Genomic DNA, 20,884 nt, shown 5'->3' on the forward strand with positions numbered 1-20,884 from the left:
GAACCATCTTGGTCCTTTATGAAGCTACCAATGCCATTATATTCTAGGTTTTTTTCGTTATCTTGAAGAAGTCTACTAGGGCATCGTGCTTAAGTCTAACATTAGAGTCCATTTCCACATTCAAGTATTTTAGTGTATAGTTCATAAGGCATTTACTAAGCAATAGGTGATGTAGTTGGGGTTCATGAAGATCTATTAAAAGCCCACAGAGAATATTTGAGGGATTATTTGAATTTTGGAGGACTCAAGGTTCTAGACACGATTGAACCATTCTCGATTTTATCTTTGCACTTTCAAAGAAGCTAAAAAAAAAAAAAAAAACACTCTAACCAAGCTGCTAAATAAATTGAGTAAAGCCAAAAATAAATAAAGAACTACTGAGATAAGAAAGGATAAGAATGAAATGGGAAGTAAAAATACAAAGAGAAGAAAAATGATAGATGATCCCTCAGCAATGACTAGGCTTTCAAGAAGAGGTTTAAGCAAATCACTCTCCTTAATGCCTCCCAAAGTCAAATCATTTGTACAAATTCAGAACGACCAAATGATCTGCTTACCAAGACCATTCAAAACTGCGGTCTAGAGAAAATAACCGGAGCAACACTACCAAGTTTACTAGGATTATGATCATGATAAGGATGACTGCCAACGCCTTAAGGACATGATTGAGGCCTCCATTCAAGATGGTTACTTGGCCCAGCCTATCTAAACTAGCCAACTGATTCAAAAGAGAGCACATAAAAAGCAACCTAGACTATCCACGTGATCTCTAAAGGACTAGCAGGAGCATATTTCGCCTAGGAACCTCTACTTGGTGAGTGCAAAGAAGGTCAAATTTCGTATATAAGTCAGCCATCATTTTTTCAAACGAGAACTTTGAGAACTTTAAGCAACCACAAAATGATGCATCTGTGATTGTAGCCACCATCGCCAACCACAATGTCAAAAGAATCTTAGCCAACAATAGGCGCTCGGCAGACATCCTTCATTGAGACATTTTCCACCAAATGAAGATGGTCCGCAAAACCATGAGGTATGTTGGAGTGTCAAGGCTTGAAGAGATCTAGGTCGTCCGTTCTTTTCCAGATCCAATAGCTGCTGTTGGGGGGGCATTGTTGTAATTTGCTTCATTTCTTTTCTTTCTTGTAAATAAAAGACAAACAGCACAGGGGATGGGTTAAGGATTGGGCTGGGCAACTTCAGAACAGGTGGGGCTTTATCCATCTTCTGTTGATAGCTTCAGAACTAAGCAAGAGACTCTGCAGAGCCACAAGAGTCTTCCTGCAGTAGCAAGAGACTCTTGCAGAGTCGTAGCGAGTCTGCTTCTTCACCCTGAGCGCAGGAGAGACATCGTCACTTGCAGCCACCGAGAGAGAGCACCTGCAGTCATGAGAGATCCTTTCCCCTCCGAGAGAGAGCACCTGCAGCCAAGAGAGATCCTTCGCTTGCGCACGGGAGAGAAGGAGATGCCAAGAGGGCAGTCAGTGCTGGGGATCTGTAGCGGAGGTTCGACATTGTGGGTATCTCCAACCTCCAGCAGAGACACGCGCAAGGGTAAGGCAAGGTAAGCTCAGATTTGGTTTCTTGGGAGGGATTTCTTATAGGGAAATTAGGGAGGAATATAAGGAGAAATCTAGGGTTCTTTGCAGGTGCGAAGAGTGGGGTTTCTTGGATTATTCTTGGGCTGATTTCCAGAGGAGATCGGTAAGACAAGAAAGGGTAAATCTATGTGTACTTGTATTTATTTTCACCGATTTAATATAGTGTCTCTGGAGGTGAGTTACTGCCATGGATGAAGGCCAATTTTTGGGCCGAACCACGTAAATGTGTTCTTGTGGATTGTGACTGTGTGATTAACATGTTTATGCTTTGCTTCTAGATTGGTAAACGTACATTTTTCTTGATCAGACTTAGCACACACGTGTCAAAATAAACAGGTTTAAGTTTAGGTGTGATTGTAGTTGATGCTTAGATTAAAATCTGAAAATTGATTTAGTAATCAGCTAGTTATATTACACACAACAAGTGGTATCAGAGCCTGGCTATGTGATGGGGACCACTAGGTTTGAAATAGAAAAATTCACTGGGAAAAATGACTTTAGTTTATGTAGGATTAAGATGCGTGTCATCTTGGTACAGCAGGGGCTTGAAGGGGCTCTTCTTGGAGAAAAGAAGGGAGCCTCCACTTCACAAGAGGGGAAACTAGATTTTCCTTCCACCAACAAAGTGAAGCCTGAAATCCTCCAAAAGGCACATAGTGCCATTATCTTGTCCTTAGGAGACAAAGTGCTTAGGGAAGTTGCCAATGAGGATATAGTAGCTGGAGTGTGGTCAAAACTAGAGAGTTTGTACATGACAAAATCCCTAGCAAATAGACTCCATAAGAAGACTAGACTCTACACCTTAAGAATGACCCCTGGAACATCAATTGATGAACATTTAGATGAATTTAATAAAATTCTTTTGGATTTTGCTAATATTGATATTAGTATAGATGAAGAAGACCAGGCAATTCTTTTATTTAGTTCTCTTGATTCCATATATGACCATATTAAAGAAACTATGATGTATGGGAGAGAGAGGCTGACTTTAGAAGATGTGCAAGTCGTTTTGCACTCTAGGGAATTGCACACTAAGTTTAAGCCTAAATTAGGGTCAGGGGAAGGGTTAAATGTGAGAGGTAGGTCTGAAAAAAGGAACAAGAAATGAAAAGACAAAAGGTCTAGATCAAAGTATAAGAGCAAGGCACTAAAATGTTTTGCATGTCACAAGGAAGGACATTTTAGGAGGGACTACCCTGAGAGGAAAAATGGTGCAAATGTCACCACCTCTAAATCAAAGGGTAAGGCAGCTGTAGTTTTAGATGGGTATGATAGTGCGGAAGTGTTGAATGTCTCGGATAAAGATTCAGGAAAAGAATGGATACTAGATTCAGGATATTCCTTCCACATGTGTCCATTGAAAAACTGGTTGAGTCCTTTACATGCTTAGAAGGAGGTCATGTTATCCTAGGAAACAATAAATCATGTAAAATACAGGGTATTGGGACTGTGAGACTTCTAATGCATGATGGGATGGAAAGAGTGTTAAGAGATGTGAGGTACATACCTAAGTTGAAGAGAAACTTGATTTCTTTTGGTAGCTTAGATAAGACAGGGTACACGTTTAAGTCTGAAGGAGGTAGCCTAAAAGTTTGTAGAGGTTCACTGGTAGTGATGAAAGGGGTGCTAAAGAATGGGTTGTACACCTTGGTAGGAAAGACAGTGATTGATGAAGCTTCACCTATCAATCACAAGGTAGAAAATCAGGTTTCCTTGTGGCATAGGAGGCTAGGACATGTTAGCCAATTGGGCCTAAAGGAGCTGGAGAAATAGGGGCTCCTTGGAGGAATTGTCATTCTTTGAGGAGTGTGTCTTGGGTAAGTCTACTAGGGTTAGTTTTAAGAAGTCCACTCACACCAAGAAACAGACTCTTGATTACATACATTCAGACTTGTGGGGGCCTGCTACGGTTAGTTCTCATGGTGGTTCTAGGTATTTTCTATCAATTATAGATGACTTTTCTAGGAAAGTATGGGTTTATATTCTAAAACTTAAAAGTGATACTTTTGAAAAGTTTAAAGAATGGAAAACCTTAGTTGAAAATCAAGTTGGCAGAAAAGTTAAAATACTGAGAACAGACAATGTATTAGAGTACTTGTCAAATGAATTTTCTGAATTTTGTAAAGATGAGGGCATAGTTAGACATAGGACTGTTAGGGATACTCCCTAACAGAATGGATTAGCTGAAAGGACGAATAGGACTATTTTGGAAAGGGTAAGATGCATGTTAGCCACTTCAGGTCATCCCAAGACCTTTTGGGCAAAAGCTGTGACCACTGCTGTATACCTTATTAATAGGTGTCCTTCCACAACTTTACATTATAAAACCCCTCAAGAAATTTGGTCGGGTAAGCCTGCTGATTATCAGGGTTTAAAATTTTTTGGGTGCGTAGCCTATGCCCACATTAGAATTGATAAATTAGAGCCTAGGGCTATTAAATGCATTTTTGTGGGATACCCAGAGGGGGTTAAAGGCTATAAGCTCTGGGTAGTAGAACCTGGAAAATAAAAATGTATTATTAGCAGGGATGTAGTTTTTAATGAAACTACAATGGGAGGAAAACCAGAAAATTCATATGAAAGTATTAGGCACTCTGATACCAGTGACCCGCAGCTTGAGGTGGAGCAACCCTCCACTTCTCATAGCCATTTAGAAACAGATGCTATAGTTTTTGAGGAGCAAAAATCAGAAACGAAAACCTCTGAATTAAGTAAAACTTACCTTCTAGCATGGGATAGGGAGAGGAAGGTCATAAGACCACCTCAAAGGTATGGGGAAGCTTATATGACAGCTTTTGCTCTTTCTGTTGCTGAAACAGAAATTGAGGTGGAGCCTAGGACTTTTAGAGAGGACATGGATAGTAAAGAGGCTGAAAAATGGATTCTTACAATGTAAGAAGAAATGGAGTCTCTTAACAAGAATGAGACATGGGTGATGGTACCTAGATCGGAAAAACAAAAACTCATAGGATCCAAGTGGATCTTTAAGAGGAAATAGGGAATCCCTGGAGTTGAATCACCTAGGTATAAAGCTACGTTAGTGGCTAAGGGATTTACACAAAGGGAAGGGGTAGACTATAATGAAATATTTTCCCTTGTTGTGAGGCATAGTTCTATTAGAATTCTATTATCCTTTGTTGCTGTACATGACTTGCATTTGGAACAACTTGATGTTAAAACTACTTTCTTGCATGGTACCTTAGAAGAAACAATTTATATGCAACCTCTCAAGGGCTTTGATACGGAAATGAATAAAAATCATGTATGTTTATTAAAGAAATCTTTATATGGGTTGAAACAATCACCTAGACAATGGTATAAACGATTTGATTCTTACATGATTCAAAATGATTTCTATAGAAGCAATTATGATGGTTGTGTTTAATTTAAACCATGTGATAAATGTCATATATATTTTCTATTATATGTTGATGACATGCTGGTTGCTTGTCAAGACATGAATATGTTAAATCAAGTTAAGTGCATGCTCAAATCTGAATTTGAACTGAAAGACTTAGGACCTGTTAAAAGGATACTTGGTATGGAAATAACTAGAGAAAGGAATAAAAAGTTTCTCTACTTGTCTCAAAAGTCTTATATTTCAAAGGTATTAAAAAGATTTGGAATGAGTCATATTAAATCTGCTTCTATTCCTGTTGCACAACATGTTAAGTTGTCTAGCAAATAGTATCCTGAAACTGAAGATGAGTCACTGTTTATGAATAGAATACCTTATGCTAGTATGGTTGGTAGTGTAATGTATGCTATGGTATGTTCTAGACCTAATCTATTTTATGCTATAAGTCAAGTGAGTAGATTTATAAGCAAACCTAGAAAACCACATTGGCATGCTTTGAAACAAATTTTTCAACACTTGTCTGGAACAAAACAACAAGAATTAATATTTGGTAAAAAGGATATGCATTGTGAAATAGGGTTAAAAGGATATGTAGATTCTGACTATACTGGAAATCTAGATACTAGGAAATCTTTGTCTGATATGGTCTTTTGTTTTTTAGGTAGTGCTATTAGTTGAAAATCTCACATGCGGTCAGTGGTAGCCTTGTCTTCCACGGAGGCTGAATATATTGCCATAACTGAAGCCTTTAAGGAGGCTATATGGATAAAAGGACTATGCCTAGAGTTAGGAATGCATAGTGGAGCTGTTACAATTTATTGTGACAATCAAAGAACTATTCATTTGGCTAGGAGTCATGTTTATCATGATAGGTCCAAACATATAGATGTTAGGCTGCATTTTGTGAGAGATATTATTTCTAGTGGAGAAATAGAAGTAAGAAAAATTTCAAGTTTAAGTACCTAAATCCAAGTTTAAGTATTGTTCAAAATTGGTTAACCTTGGATGTTTCTAGTGTCTGTTTTGCAGGAACCGCCATAGGAGATGCTAAAGAGGTGCAAGGATCACAAGCTTGCCAAGGTGGAGAAATTGTTGGAGTGTCGAGGCTTGAAGAGATCCAGACCGTCCGTTCTTTTCCAGATCCAACAGCTGCTGTTAAGGGGCATTGTTGTAATTTGCTTCATTTCTTTTCTTTCTTGTAAATAAAAGACAAACAGAGCATGGGATGGGTTAAGGAATCGGCTGGGCAACTTCAGAACAAGTGGGGCTTTATCCATCTTTTGTTTACAGCTTCAAAACTAAGCGAGAGACTCTGTAAGAGACTTTTGCAGAGTCGCAGCGAGTCTGCTTCTTTACCTCGAGCGCAGGAGAGACATCGTCACTTGCAGCCACCGAGAGAGAGCACCTGCAGCTGTGAGAGATCCTTTCCCCATCAAGAGAGAGCACCTGTAGCCGAGAGAGATCCTTCGCCTGCGCACGAGAGAGAAGGAGACGGTAGGAGGGCGGTCAGAACTGGGGATCTGCAGCGGAGGTTTGACATTGGGGGTATCTCCAACCTCCAGCGGAAGCACGCGCAAGGGTAAGGCAAGGTAAGCTCAGATTTGGTTTCTTGGGAGGGATTTCTTGTAGGAAAATCAGGGAGGAATATAAGGAGAAATCTCGGGTTCTTTGCAGGTGCGAAAAGGGGGTTTCTTGGATTATTCTTGGGCTGATTTCCAGCAGAGATCGGTAAGACAAGAAGGAGTAAATCTGAGTGTACTTGTATTTATTTTTTCCAATTTAATATAGTGTCTCTGGAGGTGAGTTTCTGCCGTGGATGTAGGCCAATTTTTGGTTCGAACCACGTAAATGTGTTCTTGTGGATTGTGACTGTGTGATTGACATGTTTATGCTTTGCTTCTAAATTGGTGAACGTACATTTTTCTTAATTAGACTTAGCACACACACGCGTCAAAATAAACAGGTTTAAGTTTAGGTGTGATTGTAGTTGATGCTTAGATTAAAATCTGAAAATTGAATTAACAATCAGCTGGTTATATTACACACAACAAGGTAGGATTTACAAGGGAAACTATGCACCCCACAAGGACGATAACATTGTCATTCCCCATGGGTACTAGTCCTTTAAAGCCAATGCAATGGTAGATTTTCTCATGGTGAAAATTCCTTTTGCATACAATGTGATTCTAAGGAGATTGTCGCGACCTACCTAGAAAAAAGGTTCCAGGATGGCGAGGAATTAATATAGATACTGGAAATTTGACGGAGTCGCCACTAACCTATTATTCCCTAGGCGCGGTTAGATCACTTGATTACTACCCATTGATTGTTCTGTAGACTAATCCTAAGCCAAGGAACTAGTAGTCACAGTCTGCTTTTACCAAAGTTGGATCAGAAGTTCAGTTATGTGAGGGGAAGGTATTAGCGCCTCTTACACACCCGTTTTATGAACGATACCTAATTAATTATGAATTATCCCTAAATTGAATCTAAGGTTCTTTAATTAACTCATTTACGATAAAATAAATAAATAAATAAATGAGTGAGTGAATAAGTAAATAAATAAAAGGAAATTGAAAATTTTGGTGCAATTTACGAATGTCTAATAAAACCTCAAACGAGGGGATCTTGTTAGATAAACCTCCCCCAAATGACTAAGATAAGTGAGGTCTGAAATACCTCTTTACCCTTATTAAAAAAAAAACATTGAGAGACACTCAAGAAAAAAATTAGGAAAAAAAAAATTGAGCAAAAAAGTCTTTGAAAATATCCCTAGATTTTTCCAAAATTCATAGAAATTTTTTTGAAAATTTTCAACATTTTTCTAAAATTTTTCGGGATTTTTAAAGATTTTTCCTTTTTTTTATTTTTTATTCCATTTATTTTTATTCAAAACAACTCTAGTAAAATTTTTTCCTGGTTTTCCAAATATTTTCTAATTTTTCCTGATTTTCTCCATTAAAATTTAATTAAAATAAAAAAAATAAAGAAATAAATAAAATAGTTTAGGAAATCAGACTGGTTGAACCGGTCTGGACTGAACTCGGCTCGGTTGGGCTTGGTGGGCAACATGTTCACCCACAATGGTGACACGTGGCTTCCCTTTTTTTTTTTTTCATTTTTTTTAACTTCACTATAGCAAAGTGACATCAATGTGATGTCACCCACCACGTGTCAACTTCTAATTATTTTCATTTTTCCTTTTTTTTTTAAATTTACTGTAGTAAGGTGATGTCAGTGTGACATCATCTGCCACGTGTCAGCCTTCAGTTATTTTTTCTTTTTTCCTTTTTTTTCTTAAATTTACTTTAACAAGATAACGTTAGCATGACATCACTTACCACGTTTTAAGCCCTCAGTGGTTATGAGATTTTGACGTGGATTGTTGATGTGATAGCAATCCGATTGCCTAGAGAAAACAAAAATCAAACGATTAGGATTGCCCCACATCACCCCTCAAATACACGGTCTAGGTTATGATACATGTCACCATACAAACAGTGACACGTGTCCCACTAACTCCTATTATAAAACTCATTTTTCCTCCCTTTTCCACCTTTTCTCCCGTTTTCTTTGTCTCATTTCTCTTTCTTCACTCTCTCTCTCTCTCTCTCCTCTTCTCTTTTTCCCCCTTTTTTTCTCCCTTTCTGTTTCTCTATTTTTCTCTTTGGTTTAAATGGGACTAGGCCTTGGGTTTTTAAATGGGATTTGGGCTTTGAGCTTTGTTAAACAAGACTTGGGCTTTAGGGGTTTGAAATGGGACTTGGGCCTTGGGCTTTAAAATGGGACTTGGGCCTTGGGGCTTTTAAATGGGACTTGGGCCTTGGGGCTTTTAAATAGGACTTGGGCTTTGTGGGTTTTAAATGAAACTTGAGCTTTAGATGTTTGGAAGACGAGGGATCAATTTGCAACTGAACTCCTCCTAAAAACATATAATTAATTAATACTCCAACATTGGTATGTGATAATTAATTAACACACCACAAACACAAGTTGATACACACACACACATACGGAAGCATAATAGTTGAGCGGTGTTTTTTTTAATAAGAAAATTTATTATTACACTGCATTTGGGATTATGAAATTTACTTTGAATTTGTGTGAATTTAAAGAGAAAGAAGTACAAAATTGTATTCAATTTCTTCTAAGTAGTTCCATGCAAATTCAAATCCAAATTTTACAATTCGTGCTCTCAAGTACTACTTTAAATGATTTGATTTAATGAATGCAAGGACTTAGCTTCGTTTGGATCAAATATTTGATTGAGAAAAAAGAAACAAAAGGAAAAAATATATATTTCTTTTCATTATATGTATTATCTCTCGGTATCAAAATATTGTTTAAAAATTTGTTAATGTAATTAAAAATTAGAACAAGTTACATTTTAATGATGTGTAAATTTAAATTTTTTTATCCTTTGATATATTTGATTTTTCTATTATTTTTGGCCTTCAGTGATAACCAACATAAAAATATATATATATATATATATATATATATTAAATTAATTTATTTTATTTTATTTTATTATTTTCAAAAATTCCGAACAACCCCAAAAACATGTTTGCAACTTGAAAAATATTTTAAAAAATAAATTAAATTAAATGGGTCAAAAAAGTGGGAAAACTATATATATGAGTGTGTTATGTAATAAATTAACGAACAAAATTTGATTTTTATATCATCAGTATTTAATTTTTCTTATGCTTAATTATATTAATTAGAATAAATTTTTATTTTTAATAATATTTAATATTAAGAAAAATATAGAAAAAATAATTTTTTTATTTTCTTTTTTCCTCCTGACTAAATGCTTGATGCAAACAAATTTTAAAGAAGAGAGAGAGAGAAATGGTTTAATGTGCCTTTAATTTGTTGTTCCTTTACATATTGGCTTTTTCTAAATGTGGGTTGGCCTCTAAAATAATCAAGTATTCTCTCAATCAACAAAATGCGAGGATGCGCTTGCTTCTATAGTGCGCCACATTTGTTAGCGATAAATTAGGCTTGAAAATATCAAAACAGAAAAGGTCTTTGTTCGGGGTGGCAAAACAGATCAAGGCTCGATGGGTGACTCATTATCTGTTCGTTTAGATCGGGTTTGGATTTGAGAGGAGATGACCCATTTATAAACTGTTAATCTAAATCCAACCCATTTAATAAAAAGATTAGACAAATCTAGATCTAGTACCCATTGAATGGTCACTCATTTACATTAAAAAAATATATATTTTATAATAGGTTTTTGACTAATAATATTTTATAGTTATAAGTTATATAACTAGATTTGTTGAAAATTTGAAAAGAAGAGGTGTAACGACTTCAAAATTATATCATTATATATATATATATATATATATACAATCATACCTATGCAGCGGAGACATAAGTCATACAACTATATATACTATATAATACTAGAATTCAGTACATACAGACTATAGCCATAAAACATTCTCCCAGTATCATCTAACCCAAAAATACAAAACTCTGTCACAAACTCACACTATAATCAGGATGATCAAGAAATCTCTGTCTAAGTCAAATTCCATATCTAAGTCAGCCATCATTTTTTCAAATGAGAACTTTGAGAACTTTAAGCAACCATAAAATGATGCATTTCTGATTGTAGCCACCATCACTAACCACGATGTCAAAAGAATCTTAGCCAACAACAGGCGCTCGGCAGACATCCTTCATTGAGACATATTCCAACAAATGAAGATGGTCCTCAAAACCATGAGGTAGGATTTACAAGGGAAACTGTGCACCCCACAAGAACGATAACATTGTCATTCCCCATGAGTACTAGTCCTTTAAAGCCAATGCAATGGTAGATTTGCTCATGGTGAAAATTCCTTTTGCATACAATGTGATTCTAAGGAGTTTGTCGCGACGTGTCTAGAAAAAGGGTTCTAGGATAGTGAGGAATTAATATAGATATTGGAAATTTGACAGAGTCGCCACTAACCTATTATTTCTTAGGCCCAATTAGATCACTTGATCACTACCCATTAATTGGTCTCTAGATTAATCCTAAGTCAAGGAACTAGTAGTCTCGGTCTGCTTTTACCACAGTTAAGATCAAAAATTCAGTTATGTGAGAGGAAGGTATCAGCGCCCCTTACACACATGTTCTACAAACGATACCTAATTAATTATGAATTATCCCTAAATTGATTAAAAAATAAATAAATGAGTGAGTGAATAAGTAAGTAAATAAAAGGAAAATGAAAATTTTATTGCGATTTATGAATATCTAATAAAACCTCAAACGAGGGGATCTAATTAGATAAACCTCCCCCAAAGAACTAAGATAAGTGAGATCTCAAATACCTCTTTACCCTTTTTAAAAAAACATTGAGACACACTCAAGAAAAAAAATCAAGAAAAATAAAAAAAAAAAATTGAGCAAAAGATTCTTTAAAAGTATCCCCAGATTTTCCCAAAATTCATAGAAATTTTTCAGAAAATTTTCAACATTTTTCTAAAATTTTTCGAGATTTTTAAAGATTTTTCCTTTTTATTTTTATTTTTTATTCCATTTATTTTGATTCAAAACAACTCTAGTAAATTTTTTTTTTCCTGGTTTTCCAAGTTTTTTCTAATTTTTCCTTATTTTCCTCCATTATAAAATTATTTAAAATAAAAATAAATAAAGAAATAAATAAAATAGTTTAGGAAATTAGGCCAGTTGAACCGGTCTGGACTGAACTTGGCTCGGTTGGGCTTGGTGGGCCACATGTTCACCCACAGTGGTGACACGTGGCTTCCCTTTTCTTTTTTTTTCTTTTTTTTTAAAATTTACTATAGCAGAGTGACGTCAATGTGATGTCACCCGCCACGTGTCAACTTCTGATTATTTTCTTTTTTTCTTTTTTTTTTAATTTACTGTAGTAAGGTGATGTCAACGTGACGTCATCTGCCACGTGTTAGCCTTCGGTTATTTTTTTTTTCTTGAATTTACTTTAACAAGATGACGTTAGTATGACATCACCTGCCACGTTTCAAGCCCTGAGTGGTTATGAGATTTTGACGTGGATTGCTAATGTGATAGCAATCCGACTGTCTAGAGAAAACAAAAATCAAACGATCAGGATTAGTCCATATCGCCCCTCAAATACACAGTCCAGGTTATGATACATGCCACCATAAACACAGTGACACATGTCCCACTAACTCCTACTATAAAACCTATTTTCCCTCCCTTTTCCACCTTTTCTCCCGTTCTCTCTCTCTCTCTCTCTCTCTCTCTCTCTCTCTCTCCCTTTCTCTCCTTTTCTCTTTTTCCCCCTTTTTTTCTCCCTTTCCGTCTCCTTATATTTTCTCTTTGGTTTAAATGGGACTAGGCCTTGGGCCTTTTAAATGGGATTTGGGCTTTGAGCTTTGTTAAACAGGACTTGGGCTTTAGGGGTTTGAAATGGGACCTCGGCCTTGGGCTTTAAAATGGGACTTAAGCCTTAGGGGTTTTATATGGTGTACTTGGGCCTTGGGCTTTTAAATGGGACTTGGGCCTTGAGGCTTTTAAATAGGACTTGGGCTTTGGGGGTTTTAAATGAAACTTGAGCTTTAGATGTTTGGAAGATGGTGGATCAATTTGCAATTGAACTCCTCCTAAAAACATATAATTAATTAATACTCCAACATTGGTATGTGATAATTAATTAACATACTACAAACACAAGTTGATACACACGCACATATGGAAGCATAATAGTTGAGCGGTATTTTATTTTAATAAAAAAATTTATTATTACGCTGCATTTGGGATTATGAAATTTATTTTGAATTTGAATTTGTGTGAATTTAAAGGGAAAGAAGTACAAAATTGTATTCAATTTCTTCTAACTAGTTCCATGCAAATTCAAATCCAAATTTTACAATTCATGCTCTCAAGTACTACCTTAAATAATTTGATTTAATGAATGCAAGGACTTAGCTTCATTTGGATCAAAGATTTGATTGAGAAAAAAGAAACAAAAGGAAAAAATATATTTTTTTTTTCATTATATGTATTATCTCTCGGTATCAAAATATTGTTTAAAATTTTGTTAATGTAATTAAAAATCAGAACAAGTTACATTTTAATGATGTGTAAATTTACTTTTTTTTTATCCTTTGATATATTAGATTTTTCTTTTATTTTTGGCCTTCGGTGATAACCAACATAAAAAAAAATATATTAAATTAATTTATTTTTTTATATTTTTTTTATTCAAAAATTCCAAACAACCCCAAAACCATGTTTGCAACTTGAAAAATATTTTAAAAAATAAAATAAACTAAATGGGTCAAAAAAGTAGGAAAACTATATATATGAGTGTGTGTTATGTAATAAATTAACGAACAAAATTTGATTTTTATATCATCAGTATTTAATTTTTCTTATTCTTAATTATATTAATTAGAATAAATTTTTATTTTTAATAATATTTAATATTAAGAAAAATATAGCAAAGATAGTTTTTTTATTTTCTTCTTTCCTCCTGAAAAATTGCTTGATGCAAAAAAATTTTAAAGAAGAGAGAGAGAGAGAGAGAGAGAGAGAGAGAGAGAAAGAGAGAGAGAGAGAGAGAGAGAGAGAGATGTGTTGACTTTTTGAGTCCGATTCCTGTTTTGATGCTAATAAAGAACAAGTATCTCATGTGTGCATTTAGTGTTTTTGAACAGATTCATGATTCAGCACACACATGAGGTAAAGGACATGGAAGCCTGGAAGAACATAAAGATCATATTATCAGGCATATTCCATGAAGACTAAAGAGCAAAAGACGAAGACGTTCATTTTAATTTTAATATGTATTGCATTTATTTTTTTATTATTTGGTATGTAATAATGCATACATCTTGCATGATATGTTTTGAATGCTCAGATGACCATAGATTGACCATAGGGAACCAAATGACCTTAGGGACCCTTAGGTTCTCGCACTTAAGTGCGCAAAGCCCTAACATAGTTCTCATATTATTAGGAAAATTTTAGTGCAAAGAAAATGACCTTAGGTGAAAATCAAATGGCTTTCAGGCGACCGAACCTTGCAGTTCAAACTGCCTCAGGCAACCAAACTGTTGTCCGATTAAAAGTTTGACTTGGTTTAGGTGACCGAACCAAATTGAACTAAGCATCCCCAAGCTTCCAACTCATGTCAGATACCTTTTCACCAACCCGGGCACCCGAATCCCATGTTCAAATATGCCTTGGGCGACCGAACCTGTTGGTTCGGTTAATCGAACTTAGCACCGAGCACCCGAACCTACGAACGAATGTTTCTGAATTTTGTTCGGGCTACCGAACCTGCACTCGGGTTGCTGAACTCTTTAAAATGACCTTTTTAGCTAAGTCTACTCAGGCAACTGAACCTCAGTTCAGCCACCCCGAACCTTGTCGGGTTAAATTATTTATACCAAAGTTAATTGGGGTTAAAATCGAGTTAATTTCCTAAACTTATTTAAAATCGTTTTAATAATTCCCAGCGTGTCCCCAACGGTCAAAAATTTCCCTAAGTCTATATATACCCCTTCATAAGTCAAGATTAGTAACTTTGATTAGCACTTTTTCTCTCTAATTTTTATCCTAATCAAAGTTCCCCCAAAATCTTTTATAGGGTTATTTTTTATGCTCTCCATTCTCTTCCACTCATTATTTTGAAAATCTTTTCAAAGAAAAAATTTTATTTTGGGCATTCACTTTGATTTGCACATATGGTTTTAAAATGCTTGTATTTTGTTTTGTTATGCAAACTTATTTGAATATAAAACCCTAGGTTCTCCGGTTCGTTCTTGAAAAATATTATGTGGAGAAAATCTTTTGTTGGGTTTAAATCTTTGAAACTCTTTATTATATACATTCTTTTCAAAGATTGCAAAATACTATTTAGATAAACACCCTTACTCTACTGAGCATTATTACATATCATATTAGAGTGCATTTATTTAAGCTTAAACATGTACATCTCAGCTTGTATTTTCAGAAGCACTTTCATGTACAAAAATGATTTTATTGTAACGGTTGGGTTCAGCCCGTGAATTGAACTGGGGAGTCTCAGCCCTGTAAATGAGACCGATTTGGTTCAACCCGAAATTGAACTGGGGAGTCTCAGCCCCGTAAGTGAGACTAGTTTGGCTTAGCCTAGTAATTGATCTGGGGTTTTCCTCTCCCCATAAGGATAGGATGTAAAAAGCTTTTGCTCCGTCCAGTTAAGTGAGCAGGTTTAGTGGAATCCTTGGGGCTTATGCCCAAGGTGGGGACGTAGGTAATATTGGTTGAACCTCATTAACAAATCTGTGTGTCATTCTCTCTCTATCTTATTTAAATTCCTATAATTAAATTTCAGCATGTGTATGCCTATTCATGTTTTGTTATAACCATCTTGTATGCACAAAGAATTGATTTAAATGAGATAAGCAGCACACTTGTATGTATACACACACTGATCACTTAATCGTTGTACGTACATGTTTTTCAATATTGAATGAGATATGAACTGTGGTGAATCGGCGTAATTGTTTAAATTAGTGAAAAATGTTTTAAAATCTAATTCACCCCTCTCATGGGATCACACCAATTCCAACAAGATGGTTTAACGTGCCTTTAATTTTTTGTTCCTTTACGTATTGGCTTTTTCTAAATGTGGGTTGGCCTCTAAAATAATCGAGTATTCTCTCAATCAACAAAATGCGAGGATGTGCTTGTTTCTATAGTGCGCCACATTTGTTAGTGATAAATTACGCTAGAAAATGTCAAAACAAAAAAGGTATTTGTTAGGGGTTGTAAAATAGATCAAGGCTCGATGGGTGACTCATTATCTGTCCATTTAGACCGGGTTTGGGTTTGAGAGGAGATGACCCATTTATAAACTGTTAATCTGAATCCAACCCATTTAATAAACAGATTAGACAAGTCTAGATCGGGTACCTATGAGGTCACTCATTTACATTAAAAAAAATAATATTTTTTTTTATTTTTTATTTTTTATTTTTAGGTTTTTGACTAATAATGTTTTATAGTTATAAGTTATATAACTAGATTTGTTGAAAATTTGAAAAGGACAGGTTTGGTATTCGGTAGCATGCAATTAATGCCTTCTCTAATTTGACATTTCCTTGTCCAAAAGCTAGAATTAGTAATAACAGAAGGCGATTGGCCCAATGGAGAAGGAAGCACATCCATGCACCTCAAGAATCAGTTTGAAGTTGGTCCTCATGCATATCGTAACCTTAAGTGGTGCCTTTTAATTCACAGGTAGGTTACTTGATCATTTTGAGAAAAAATCATTCCGTGAAAAAAGCAAGAAACTAAAAGCATAATATCAAATTAATATAATTTGAAAATGTATTTTATTTGATTGGTAGATTACTTGATAAGATAATAGAGGGATGACTTAGATGGTTTGGGCAATTGCAACATATGACACATAGTGCGCCAATGAGAAAGAGTTGCTACAAGGGGTAACAGAAAAGGTGACATAAAATAGCTTGAAATGAATAAGCAAATAAAGATTTAGTAGTCCTAAAATTGTTCATGATCGCATAAATTGGTAGAAAAAAGTTCATGTAGCCAACCTTATCTAGTGTGACTTAAGATTTGGTTTGTTGTTTTTGTTGTTGTTGTTGAGCTGAAATGGAAATGGAGCCTTGATGAGCCCTTGATGAGCTGTAGAAAGACAATTTTGATGAGCTGTGGAGAGCCAGCTTTGATGTGCTAGAGTGTCAGTGCTAATCCCAGCTCATCTTATTGAAATACCTCATTAATCCTCATTACCATCTTCCATTTATGCCAATCCCCATCCATCTATACAAATGGAGGTGTGTGTGCATAAAATGATATGTGAGTGTGAGTGTAATTGAGTTGAAGGTGAGAGAGAGAGAGAGAGAGAGAGAGAGAGAGAGAGAGAGAGAGAGAGAGAGAGGTGTGAGAAAAAGTGAGTTGAGTTGAGTGGAGCGTATGAGCCTCCTCCTCCTCTTGTATTTTTCTCCAAGTTGTAGTGAAGTTCGGTGTGCTCCGTGGATGTAGGTAAGTTTGGACCAAACCACGTTAAATCTTGGAGTTTACTTTACTTATTTATTTTTGCTTATGTGTGATTGTTGCTCCTAGATCCCCAACAATTGGTATCAGAGCTAGATCGAAGCAAAATTGCCAGATATGAGCCTCTGCCCAGTATCTTAAAACCAACTTTTGAGCACAGTAGTGTGTTCCTCTCAACAAGATGAAGCCAATGGGGAATATCAGAGCTCGAACAGAGGTCTAACGAGCCCACATGCACCCACACATGCCTCTATGAATCTGCAACGTCTTCACGCACCCTTACATGCCGATTATATCACAGTGTGTGTTACAGCTGTGACGTCAGCGTACGTGTTAGCACCTTATTAGCAGCTGAGCCCACTATGCCACATCACAACTGAGACGTACTACCACGTAAGCTGCCACATCATCATCTGGGCCCCACTACCACATTAGCAACATGTTAGAAGTAACGAAATTAGTAATGGCACGACATCAGCATATTTCGTTAAGTTTAATGGAGTTTAACTAAGAAGTTTGACCAAGATTTTTGGAGAAATTTCAGGTCCATTTTTTGAATGAGTTGAATCATTTTCATCGTTTTCAGCCTTTTCGGATCCAACCATGCTATCCGTTTGAGCTAATTCCATCTTTAAATAGGTAAATCGAGATATTAAACTAAAAAAGCTCAAAGATCGAGATGTTTAACAGCACATGTTTGACGGCACCAATTTCGGTTTCTAGAAGATGTAGATCAAGGACTACGTGTTTGGTAAGGAGTTGCACTTACCATTGAAGGGAAATCTAGAATCCATGATGGAGGACAAGTGGGAGTTGCTTAATCGGAAAGCTCTCGGAGCTATCGGGATGACGCTGGCAAAGTCTATTGCCTTCAGCATCAAGCACATGACAACCCCCAAATCACTTATGGATGCGCTTTCTATAGGAGCAGCCATCAGCCGCCAGTAAGGTACACTAAATGAAAAAGTTATTTACTATGCACAAACCCGTAGGTGAAATTTTAGTAAACATCTGAACAATTTCAACAAGCTGTCAAATCAACTCGCCTAAGTTGAAATCACGTTTGATGATGAAATTTGTGCCTTACTGATTCTTAGTCAGTAGCCTGAGAGTTGGAAAGGTATTTTTACTGTGATTAGTAGCTCCACTGGAAAATCAAAGTTAAAGTATGACGAGGTCATTAGCATGATTTTGACAGAAGAGATCAGGATGCAATCAAACAATGCTTCCACTTCAAGTTCAGCCTTGAATGACATGGAAAGTCGGGGGAAAGATTCATGGAAAGGAAGCGGACATGGACGATCAAACAACCGTGGCAAATGTCGCTTCAAAAAGAGGTCTAAGTGCTAAAACTATGGAAAGACCGGTCCTTACATAAATTAGTACAAAGGTCCAAGAAAAGAATATGAGGCGAAAATAGAAGCAAATATCGCTTCAGAAAGAGGTGATATTTTGATATGCTCTTTGGCGAGCAAGAAGAAGTCTTGGGTCTTAGACTCTAGAGCCTTATTTCATGCCATTTTTGGTAAGGTATACCTTGGCAATGATCATCCTTACGTGATAGCTAAAAAAGGAATTGTGAATATCAAAATGAACGGGGCGGTATGGAAGCTAAGGGATGTGAGATATATTCCAGAACTGAGAAAGAATTGATCTCAGTTGAATAACTGATAGATGAGGGATATACCACAACATTCATTGGCGATGAATGGAAGATATCAAAGGGTGCACTGACGATTGCATGAGGTAAGAAAAAAGGAACACTTTATGTGACCTCTAATACCTAGGTGTCTATTTCAGTTGCCATAGGAAATGATGATAACAACATTTGACACCAGTGACTCAGTCACATGAGCGAGAAAGGACTCAGGGTGATGCACTCAAAGGGAAAGTTGAGCAATCTACGGCTAGTAAATATTGACATGTGCGAGGATTGCATACTTGGGAAATAGAAGAGGGTTAGTTTCTAGACATACACATGTACCCTAAATAATGAGAGACTTGAACTAGTCCATTCAGATGTATGGGGACCGAGAACCCTCTTATCCACAGGCAGAAAGAATTACTTCGTTACATTTATTAATGATCATTCTCGGAAGGTATGAATTCACTTTCTAAAATATAAATTATATGTCTTTGATGCTTTCAAGATCTGGAAAGCAATGGTTGAAAATGAAGTTGGTTTAAAAATCAAGAAGCTAAGAACCAACAACGGTGGTGAGTATGAACACACCAGGTTCAACAAATTCTTCTATAAGCATGGTATCAAGATGAAAAGAACTATGCCACGTAAGCCCCCAGCATAACGACGTAGCTGAGCGGATGAACTGATTATTGACCGAAAGAGCCAGAAGCATGCGTATGCAATCAAGCCTACCAAAGCAGTTCTGGGCAAAAGCAATCAACACAGCAGCATACTTTATTAACAAGAGTTCATCAGTACCATTGGGCCACAGACTACCAAAAGAAGTATGGAGTGGAAAAGATGTGAGACTTTCACATTTGAAAGTTTTTGGTTGTTTTGCATATGTGCATGTTAGTTATTAGGTGAGAAACAAGCTTGATCCAAAGTCCTGAAAATGCACCTTCGTTGGCTATAGTGAAGATGAGTATGGGTATCGGATTTGGGGCAATGAAAACAAGAAGGTAATTAGAAGCAGAGACGTTGTTGACCTTATAGGTCATTCCTTATTTTGTTAATGACAAATACTCTTTGTATTTGATGACTTTGAAGTTTGTATGTAGGATCATACTAAATGGATCATATTGATGACATGCGGCAACTTGAAGAAGAATGAAAACCTCGACATATTTACTTGTTGTATTTTCATATTCAGGTATGTAATATTTAAATTCAAAAAAGGTCTGTAATAATTTGCATATCATGCATGTAAGACTATAAGCTCAAGACCATGGAGTGACTTTCATTTACCGACGCCAGATTTTTGGGACTAACTCAAAGACCTTAGAAAGACCCTAGGTCATTGCACTTTCACTTAAGTTTGTCCCCATTATCATATATTTTATCAGGGAAAACTTTTGGTTTTAAAAAGAAATTATAGGGTAAAAGTAGTAAGGCTTCGGGCAACCGAACCCCTGGTGCTCAAAGCACCTTGGTCGACCTAACCTTTGACTAGTTAGAAGGTTGACTTGGTTTCAGGCGACCAAACCAAAAATGACCTTAGCGTCCACAGACGACTGAACCTTGATTCTGACTTTTCCCACCAACTCGGCAGCCCGAACTTCATATTCAAATTTGCCTCGGGCTACCGAACTCAGAACTGGGTGACCGAACCGCGGTATTTTGAAATCGCTTTTGGTTCAGCAAATTGAACCCTTATTCAGGCACCCCCAAATGTTCAAAAATAGTTTTTGTTGTGTCTGTTCGGACGACCGAACTTCAGGTCAAGCGCCCGAAACTCTAGAGTTGCACAATTTTTCATCGCGATTAAGAGGGGTTAAATGAGGTTAATTTTCCTAAAAAATTTTAAAACAAAGTTAATAATTACCCTTGAGTCCCCAACGACTATATTTAAACCCTTCTCTATATATACACATTTATTTGTCAAATTAAGGGGGGATTAGCATTGTGATTAGGGCCAAAATTCTCTGAAATTTTCCAAGTTCATTTTTCAAATACAAACCCTATACTCTCACTCTTTGCTATTCCCTTGCAAAATCAAACTTAGTAAGAGTGCCTTGAGTGATTCCTTACTGTTCCTACTTAGCAAAAACTCTTATTGTGTTGATTGCGTGTTTATTTTTACTAAGAGTTTTAGCCAAGAGTTTTTCCCCCTCAGTTTAAATGAATAAATATTTTGTGGGGAAAACCTTGTAGCTTCTGAGTCTTGGCCCTTGCATTGCAAGACATATAAGCTTGTATTTGATTGTGCAAAA

Source organism: Malania oleifera, chromosome 13 (genome assembly GCF_029873635.1).
Source record: "Malania oleifera isolate guangnan ecotype guangnan chromosome 13, ASM2987363v1, whole genome shotgun sequence".
NCBI lineage: Eukaryota > Viridiplantae > Streptophyta > Magnoliopsida > Santalales > Ximeniaceae > Malania > Malania oleifera.